Below are 10000 nucleotides of genomic sequence, written 5' to 3'. Positions count from 1 at the left end.
TCCTTGCAGGCGTGAGAGTTTAATAATAGCGGGCCGGCCCGGCGAGCGTGCGTGCCCGGGAAAAAGGCCTCCTTGCAGGCGTGAGAGTTTAATAATAGCGGGCCGGCTCGGCGAGCGTGCGTGCACGGGAAAAAGGCCTCTTGGCCGGCGTGAGAGTTTAATAATAGCGGGCCGGCCCGGCGAGCGTGCGTGCCCGGGAAAAAGGCCTCCTTGCAGGCGTGAGAGTTTAATAATAGCGGGCCGGCTCATCGAGCGTGCGTGCCCGGGAAAAGGGCCTCCTTGCAGGCGTGAGAGTTTAATAATAGCGGGCCGGCTCTGCGAGCGTGCGTGCCCGGGAAAAGGGCCTCTTGGCCGGCCTGAGCGTTTAATAATAGCGGGCCGGCTCATCGAGCGTGCGTGCCCGGGAAAAGGGCCTCTTGGCCGGCCTGAGCGTTTAATAATAGCGGGCCGGCCCCGCGAGCGTGCGTGCCCGGGAAAAAGGCCTCCTTGCAGGCGTGAGAGTTTAATAATAGCGGGCCGGCTCATCGAGCGTGCGTGCCCGGGAAAAGGGCCTCCTTGCAGGCGTGAGAGTTTAATAATAGCGGGCCGGCTCTGCGAGCGTGCGTGCCCGGGAAAAGGGCCTCTTGGCCGGCCTGAGCGTTTAATAATAGCGGGCCGGCTCATCGAGCGTGCGTGCCCGGGAAAAGGGCCTCTTGGCCGGCCTGAGCGTTTAATAATAGCGGGCCGGCCCCGCGAGCGTGCGTGCCCGGGAAAAAGGCCTCCTTGCAGGCGTGAGAGTTTAATAATAGCGGGCCGGCTCATCGAGCGTGCGTGCCCGGGAAAAGGGCCTCCTTGCAGGCGTGAGAGTTTAATAATAGCGGGCCGGCTCGGCGAGCGTGCGTGCCCGGGAAAAGGGCCTCTTGGCCGGCGTGAGAGTTTAATAATAGCGGGCCGGCCCCGCGAGCGTGCGTGCCCGGGAAAAAGGCCTCCTTGCAGGGGTGAGAGTTTAATAATAGCGGGCCGGCCCGGCGAGCGTGCGTGCCCGGGAAAAAGGCCTCCTTGCAGGCGTGAGCGTTTAATAATAGCGGACCGGCTCTGCGAGCGTGCGTGCCCGGGAAAAGGGCCTCTTGGCCGGCCTGAGCGTTTAATAATAGCGGGCCGGCCCGGCGAGCGTGCGTGCCCGGGAAAAAGGCCTCTTGGCCGGCTTGGGGGATTGAAAAAAAATCCCCCATTCATTTTCAACGGGAGGGGTCGGCGGTACCGCTTGGTGTCCGCCAGACGGCGGTGTGGTAGGCAAATGGCGGGCCTGCACGGCGAGCGTGCGTGCCCGGGAAAAAGGCCTCCTTGCAGGCGTGAGAGTTTAATAATAGCGGGCCGGCCCGGAGAGCGTGCGTGCCCGGGAAAAAGGCCTCTTGGCCGGCGTGAGAGTTTAATAATAGCGGGCCGGCCCGGCGAGCGTGCGTGCCCGGGAAAAAGGCCTCCTTGCAGGCGTGAGCGTTTAATAATAGCGGGCCGGCTCATCGAGCGTGCGTGCCCGGGAAAAGGGCCTCTTGGCCGGCGTGAGAGTTTAATAATAGCGGGCCGGCTCATCGAGCGTGCGTGCCCGGGAAAAAGGCCTCTTGGCCGGCTTGGGGGATTGAAAAAAAAATCCCCCATTCATTTTCAACGGGAGGGGTCGGCGGTACCGCTTGGTGTCCGCCAGACGGCGGTGTGGTAGGCAAATGGCGGGCCTGCACGGCGAGCGTGCGTGCCCGGGAAAAAGGCCTCCTGGCCGGCGTGAGAGTTTAATAATAGCGGGCCGGCTCTGCGAGCGTGCGTGCCCGGGAAAAAGGCCTCCTTGCAGGCGTGAGAGTTTAATAATAGCGGGCCGGCTCGGCGAGCGTGCGTGCCCGGGAAAAAGGCCTCCTTGCAGGCGTAAGAGTTTAATAATAGCGGGCCGGCCCGGAGAGCGTGCGTGCCCGGGAAAAAGGCCTCTTGGCCGGCGTGAGAGTTTAATAATAGCGGGCCGGCCCGGCGAGCGTGCGTGCCCGGGAAAAAGGCCTCCTTGCAGGCGTGAGTGTTTAATAATAGCGGGCCGGCTCATCGAGCGTGCGTGCCCGGGAAAAGGGCCTCTTGGCCGGCGTGAGAGTTTAATAATAGCGGGCCGGCTCATCGAGCGTGCGTGCCCGGGAAAAAGGCCTCTTGGCCGGCTTGGGGGATTGTAAAAAAAAATCCCCCATTCATTTTCAACGGGAGGGGTCGGCGGTACCGCGTGGTGTCCGCCAGACGGCGGTGTGGTAGGCAAATGGCGGGCCTGCACGGCGAGCGTGCGTGCCCGGGAAAAATGCCTCCTGGCCGGCGTGAGAGTTTAATAATAGCGGGCCGGCTCATCGAGCGTGCGTGCCCGGGAAAAAGGCCTCCTTGCAGGCGTGAGAGTTTAATAATAGCGGGCCGGCTCGGCGAGCGTGCGTGCCCGGGAAAAAGGCCTCCTTGCAGGCGTAAGAGTTTAATAATAGCGGGCCGGCTCATCGAGCGTGCGTGCCCGGGAAAAAGGCCTCTTGGCCGGCTTGGGGGATTGAAAAAAAATCCCCCATTCATTTTCAACGGGAGGGGTCGGCGGTACCGCTTGGTGTCCGCCAGACGGCGGTGTGGTAGGCAAATGGCGGGCCTGCACGGCGAGCGTGCGTGCCCGGGAAAAATGCCTCCTGGCCGGCGTGAGAGTTTAATAATAGCGGGCCGGCTCGGCGAGCGTGCGTGCCCGGGAAAAAGGCCTCTTGGCCGGCGTGAGAGTTTAATAATAGCGGGCCGGCTCGGCGAGCGTGCGTGCCCGGGAAAAGGGCCTCTTGGCCGGCGTGAGAGTTTAATAATAGCGGGCCGGCTCATCGAGCGTGCGTGCCCGGGAAAAGGGCCTCTTGGCCGGCGTGAGAGTTTAATAATAGCGGGCCGGCTCAGCGAGCGTGCGTGCCCGGGAAAAGGGCCTCTTGGCCGGCGTGAGAGTTTAATAATAGCGGGCCTGAGAGTTTAATAATAGCGGGCCGGCTCGGCGAGCGTGCGTGCCCGGGAAAAGGGCCTCTTGGCCGGCGTGAGAGTTTAATAATAGCGGGCCGGCTCATCGAGCGTGCGTGCCCGGGAAAAGGGCCTCTTGGCCGGCGTGAGAGTTTAATAATAGCGGGCCGGCCCGGCGAGCGTGCGTGCCCGGGAAAAAGGCCTCCTTGCAGGCGTGAGAGTTTAATAATAGCGGGCCGGCCCGGCGAGCGTGCGTGCCCGGGAAAAAGGCCTCCTTGCAGGCGTGAGAGTTTAATAATAGCGGGCCGGCTCCGCGAGCGTGCGTGGCCGGGAAAAAGGCCTCTTGGCCGGCGTGAGAGTTTAATAATAGCGGGCCGGCTCGGCGAGCGTGCGTGCCCGGGAAAAGGGCCTCTTGGCCGGCGTGAGAGTTTAATAATAGCGGGCCGGCTCATCGAGCGTGCGTGCCCGGGAAAAAGGCCTCTTGGCCGGCGTGAGAGTTTAATAATAGCGGGCCGGCCCGGCGAGCGTGCGTGCCCGGGAAAAAGGCCTCCTTGCAGGCGTGAGAGTTTAATAATAGCGGGCCGGCCCGGCGAGCGTGCGTGCCCGGGAAAAAGGCCTCCTTGCAGGCGTGAGAGTTTAATAATAGCGGGCCGGCCCGGCGAGCGTGCGTGCCCGGGAAAAAGGCCTCCTTGCAGGCGTGAGAGTTTAATAATAGCGGGCCGGCTCCGCGAGCGTGCGTGCCCGGGAAAAAGGCCTCCTTGCAGGCGTGAGAGTTCAATAATAGCGGGCCGGCCCGGCGAGCGTGCGTGCCCGGGAAAAAGGCCTCCTTGCAGGCGTGAGAGTTTAATAATAGCGGGCCGGCCCGGCGAGCGTGCGTGCCCGGGAAAAAGGCCTCTTGGCCGGCGTGAGAGTTTAATAATAGCGGGCCGGCCCCGCGAGCGTGCGTGCCCGGGAAAAAGGCCTCCTTGCAGGGGTGAGAGTTTAATAATAGCGGGCCGGCTCATCGAGCGTGCGTGCCCGGGAAAAGGGCCTCTTGGCCGGCGTGAGAGTTTAATAATAGCGGGCCGGCTCAGCGAGCGTGCGTGCCCGGGAAAAGGGCCTCTTGGCCGGCGTGAGAGTTTAATAATAGCGGGCCTGAGAGTTTAATAATAGCGGGCCGGCTCGGCGAGCGTGCGTGCCCGGGAAAAGGGCCTCTTGGCCGGCGTGAGAGTTTAATAATAGCGGGCCGGCTCATCGAGCGTGCGTGCCCGGGAAAAGGGCCTCTTGGCCGGCGTGAGAGTTTAATAATAGCGGGCCGGCCCGGCGAGCGTGCGTGCCCGGGAAAAAGGCCTCCTTGCAGGCGTGAGAGTTTAATAATAGCGGGCCGGCCCGGCGAGCGTGCGTGCCCGGGAAAAAGGCCTCCTTGCAGGCGTGAGAGTTTAATAATAGCGGGCCGGCTCCGCGAGCGTGCGTGGCCGGGAAAAAGGCCTCTTGGCCGGCGTGAGAGTTTAATAATAGCGGGCCGGCTCGGCGAGCGTGCGTGCCCGGGAAAAGGGCCTCTTGGCCGGCGTGAGAGTTTAATAATAGCGGGCCGGCTCATCGAGCGTGCGTGCCCGGGAAAAAGGCCTCTTGGCCGGCGTGAGAGTTTAATAATAGCGGGCCGGCCCGGCGAGCGTGCGTGCCCGGGAAAAAGGCCTCCTTGCAGGCGTGAGAGTTTAATAATAGCGGGCCGGCCCGGCGAGCGTGCGTGCCCGGGAAAAAGGCCTCCTTGCAGGCGTGAGAGTTTAATAATAGCGGGCCGGCCCGGCGAGCGTGCGTGCCCGGGAAAAAGGCCTCCTTGCAGGCGTGAGAGTTTAATAATAGCGGGCCGGCTCCGCGAGCGTGCGTGCCCGGGAAAAAGGCCTCCTTGCAGGCGTGAGAGTTCAATAATAGCGGGCCGGCCCGGCGAGCGTGCGTGCCCGGGAAAAAGGCCTCCTTGCAGGCGTGAGAGTTTAATAATAGCGGGCCGGCCCGGCGAGCGTGCGTGCCCGGGAAAAAGGCCTCTTGGCCGGCGTGAGAGTTTAATAATAGCGGGCCGGCCCCGCGAGCGTGCGTGCCCGGGAAAAAGGCCTCCTTGCAGGGGTGAGAGTTTAATAATAGCGGGCCGGCCCGGCGAGCGTGCGTGCCCGGGAAAAAGGCCTCTTGGCCGGCGTGGGAGATTGAAAAAATTCCCCCATTCATTTTCAATGGCGGGGGTACCAGGGGTAGAGCTGGGGGTACCAGGGGTAAAGAGCGGGCCGGCCCGGCGTGCGAGTTTGGCCGGAAAAGAGGCCTCTTGGTCGGATTGGGAGATTGAAAAAATTCCCCCATTCATTTTCAATGGCGGGGGTACCAGGGGTAGAGCTGGGGGTACCAGGGGTAAAGAGCGGGCCGGCCCGGCGTGCGAGTTTGGCCGGAAAAGAGGCCTCTTGGTCGGATTGGGAGATTGAAAAAATTCCCCCATTCATTTTCAATGGCGGGGGTACCAGGGGTAGAGCTGGGGGTACCAGGGGTAAAGAGCGGGCCGGCCCGGCGTGCGAGTGTGGCCGGGAAAGAGCCCTCCTGGCCGGCCTGGGAGATTGAAAAAAATTCCCCCATTCATTTTCAATGGCGGGGGTACCAGGGGTAAAGAGCGGGCCGGCCCAGCGTGCGAGTTTGGCCGGGAAAGGGGCCTCCTGGCCGGCCTGGGGGATTAAAAAAATTCCCCCATTCATTTTCAATGGCGGGGGTACCAGGGGTAGCAGTACCGATTTTGGTCGTTAGGGGCGCTGTAGTAGGTAAACCAGATATGCGGAGTTAGGGGGTCAAGAAGGCTAAAAGGCTTAGAAAGTGACCGTTCACCAAAATACTTTCCGAAACGTATATAGGGGGGCATGTGTCGGACGAGTCACCATGCTTTCTCGATGCTGGAGGTACCAGGGGCACAAAGTTGGCCGGGAAAGATGCCTCTTAGGCGGATTGAAAGCATGAGAAAATGCCCCCCATTCATTTTCAATGGCGGAGAGCGGGCCGGCCCCGCAGCCGAGTGTGGCCGGCGGAGAGGCGTCTCGGTCGGATGAATGAAGCGTGGAGCCGGCCTCTGACGGCGGAGCTCCGCACTTTCGAATATTTTCTATCTCCCCCTCCGGGCGGTCGACGGCAGTTGGGAAGGCCGCCCGAGAGGCGCCCGGGGCGGATACCTCGGGCGAAAAGCCGGCCTCTGACGGCGGAGCTCCGCACTTTCGAATATTTTCTATTTCCCCCTCCGGGCGGTCGACGGCAGTTGGGAAGGCCGCCCGAGAGGCGCCCGGGGCGGATACCTCGGGCGAAAAGCCGGCCTCTGACGGCGGAGCTCCGCACTTTCGAATATTTTCTATCTCCCCCTCCGGGCGGTCGACGGCAGTTGGGAAGGCCGCCCGAGAGGCGCCCGGGGCGGATACCTCGGGCGAAAAGCCGGCCTCTGACGGCGGAGCTCCGCACTTTCGAATATTTTCTATTTCCCCCTCCGGGCGGTCGACGGCAGTTGGGAAGGCCGCCCGAGAGGCGCCCGGGGCGGATACCTCGGGCGAAAAGCCGGCCTCTGACGGCGGAGCTCCGCACTTTCGAATATTTTCTATCTCCCCCTCCGGGCGGTCGACGGCAGTTGGGAAGGCCGCCCGAGAGGCGCCCGGGGCGGATACCTCGGGCGAAAAGCCGGCCTCTGACGGCGGAGCTCCGCACTTTCGAATATTTTCTATTTCCCCCTCCGGGCGGCCGACGGCAGTTGGGAAGGCCGCCCGAGAGGCGCCCGGGGCGGATACCTCGGGCGAAAAGCCGGCCTCTGACGGCGGAGCTCCGCACTTTCGAATATTTTCTATTTCCCCCTCCGGGCGGCCGACGGCAGTTGGGAAGGCCGCCCGAGAGGCGCCCGGGGCGGATACCTCGGGCGAAAAGCCGGCCTCTGACGGCGGAGCTCCGCACTTTCGAATATTTTCTATTTCCCCCTCCGGGCGGCCGACGGCAGTTGGGAAGGCCGCCCGAGAGGCGCCCGGGGCGGATACCTCGGGCGAAAAGCCGGCCTCTGACGGCGGAGCTCCGCACTTTCGAATATTTTCTATTTCCCCCTCCGGGCGGCCGACGGCAGTTGGGAAGGCCGCCCGAGAGGCGCCCGGGGCGGATACCTCGGGCGAAAACCCGGCCTCTGACGGCGGAGCTCCGCACTTTCGAATATTTTCTATTTCCCCCTCCGGGCGGCCGACGGCAGTTGGGAAGGCCGCCCGAGAGGCGCCCCGGGGCGGATACCTCGGGCGAAAAGCCGGCCTCTGACGGCGGAGCTCCGCACTTTCGAATATTTTCTATTTCCCCCTCCGGGCGGCCGACGGCAGTTGGGAAGGTCGCCCGAGAGGCGCCCCGGGGCGGATACCCCGGGCGAAAAGCCGGCCTCTGACGGCGGAGCTCCGCACTTTCGAATATTTTCTATTTCCCCCTCCGGGCGGCTGACGGCAGGTGGGAAGGCCGCCCATTCATTTTCAATGGCGGAGGTACCAGGGGTGCCGCTGAGGGTACCAGGGGTGCCGCTGAGGGTACCAGGGGTGCAGCTGAGGGTACCAGGGGTGCCGCTGAGGGTACCAGGGGTGCCGCTGAGGGTACCAGGGGTACGGCTGAGGGTACCAGGGGTGCCGCTGAGGGTACCAGGGGTGCCGCTGAGGGTACCAGGGGTGCCGCTGAGGGTACCAGGGGTGCCGCTGAGGGTACCAGGGGTTCGGCTGAGGGTACCAGGGGTACGGCTGAGGGTACCAGGGGTGCCGCTGAGGGTACCAGGGGTGCCGCTGAGGGTACCAGGGGTGCGGCTGAGGGTACCAGGGGTAAGGCTGAGGGTACCAGGGGTGCCGCTGAGGGTACCAGGGGTGCGGCTGAGGGTACCAGGGGTAAGGCTGAGGGTACCAGGGGTAAGGCTGAGGGTACCAGGGGTAAGGCTGAGGGTACCAGGGGTACGGCTGGAGGTACCAGGGGTAAGGCTGGAGGTACCAGGGGTAAGGCTGGAGGTACCAGGGGTAAGGCTGGAGGTACCAGGGGTTAGGCTGGAGGTACCAGGGGTAAGGCTGGGGGTACCAGGGGTAAGGCTGAGGGTACCAGGGGCGAAGCTGGCTGGGGGTACCAGGGGTTGGGCTGAGGGTACCAGGGGTTGGGCTGAGGGTACCAGGGGTAAGGCTGAGGGTACCAGGGGCGAAGCTGGCTGGGGGTACCAGGGGTGTTGCTGAGGGTACCAGGGGTGCCGCTGAGGGTACCAGGGGTTAGGCTGGGGGTACCAGGGGTTGAGCTGAGGGTACCAGGGGTAAGGCTGAGGGTACCAGGGGTGTTGCTGGGGGTACCAGGGGTCGCCATTCATTTTCAATGGGGGAGGTACCAGGGGTAGGGCTGGGGGTACCAGGGGTAAAGAGCGGACCGGCTCGCCGGCCGAGCGTGGCCGAAAAAGAGGCCTCCTGGCCGGATTGAGAAATTAAAAAAATTCCCCCATTCATTTTCAATGGCGGGGGTACCAGGGGTATGCAGTACCGATTTTGGTCGTTAGGGGCGCTGTAGTAGGTAAACCAGATATGGGGAGTTAGGGGGTCAAGAAGGCTAAAAGGCTTAGAAAGTGAGCGTTCACCAAAATACTTTCCGAAACGTATATAGGTGAGCATGTTTTGAATGGGTGACCTCCAGGGCGACACAGGGGAGGCCCCTAAGAGTATAATCAGACCATCGTGAGGGTGTTTCCAGCCACCCAAAAGCACTGGAACGGCCTCTGACGGCGGAGCTCCGCACTATCGAATATTTTCTATTTCCCCCTCCAGGCGGTCGACGGCAGTTGGGAAGGCCGCCCGAGAGGCGCCCGGGGCGGATACCCCGTGCGAAAACCCGGCCTCTGACGGCGGAGCTCCGCACTTTCGAATATTTTCTGTTTCCCCCTCCGGGCGGTCGACGGCAGTTGGGAAGGCCGCCCGAGAGGCGCCCGGGGCGGATACCCCGTGCGAAAACCCGGCCTCTGACGGCGGAGCTCCGCACTTTCGAATATTTTCTGTTTCCCCCTCCGGGCGGTCGACGGCAGTTGGGAAGGCCGCCCGAGAGGCGCCCGGGGCGGATACCCCGTGCGAAAACCCGGCCTCTGACGGCGGAGCTCCGCACTTTCGAACATTTTCTGTTTCCCCCTCCGGGCGGTCGACGGCAGTTGGGAAGGCCGCCCGAGAGGCGCCCGGGGCGGATACCCCGTGCGAAAACCCGGCCTCTGACGGCGGAGCTCCGCACTTTCGAACATTTTCTGTTTCCCCCTCCGGGCGGTCGACGGCAGTTGGGAAGGCCGCCCGAGAGGCGCCCGGGGCGGATACCCCGTGCGAAAACCCGGCCTCTGACGGCGGAGCTCCGCACTTTCGAATATTTTCTGTTTCCCCCTCCGGGCGGTCGACGGCAGTTGGGAAGGCCGCCCGAGAGGCGCCCGGGGCGGATACCCCGTGCGAAAACCCGGCCTCTGACGGCGGAGCTCCGCACTTTCGAATATTTTCTGTTTCCCCCTCCGGGCGGTCGACGGCAGTTGGGAAGGCCGCCCGAGAGGCGCCCGGGGCGGATACCCCGGGCGAAAACCCGGCCTCTGACGGCGGAGCTCCGCACTTTCGAATATGTCCCCCTCCACATCGCACCCATACACAAACTGACCGATATGCAACTTAAGACCCGCCTTCGGAGGGCCCCCACCGGCCCCGGCCCCCGCGCCGGCGCTTGGAGGTTCAGGCTCCTTCGGCTTGCGGGTCGACCCCCCCCTATGTCTCACTGCGAGACGGCGAGACCATTCGAGTCTTTTTCCCTCCTTACAGGTCGCACCAACACAACCACTGACCGATATGCAACCAAGACCCGCCTTCGGAGGGCCCCCACCGGCCCCGGCCTCGCGCCGGCGCTTGGAGGTTCAGGCTCCTTCGGCTTGCGGGTCGACCATTCCCGGGGCCGCGTCGAAAGCCTCGGCGCGGACCTCATAGCGAGACCATAGCCGGCTCCCCGCGCTACGCGCGATGTTGTTCCCAGCTGTCCTACCACTGGACCCCCG

This window comes from Hippocampus guttulatus, unplaced genomic scaffold (assembly GCF_054856545.1).
Source record: "Hippocampus guttulatus isolate MCC_2025c unplaced genomic scaffold, RoL_Hgut_1.0 HiC_scaffold_29, whole genome shotgun sequence".
Classification (NCBI taxonomy): domain Eukaryota; kingdom Metazoa; phylum Chordata; class Actinopteri; order Syngnathiformes; family Syngnathidae; genus Hippocampus; species Hippocampus guttulatus.
Note: the sequence above shows the minus strand (reverse complement) of the source record.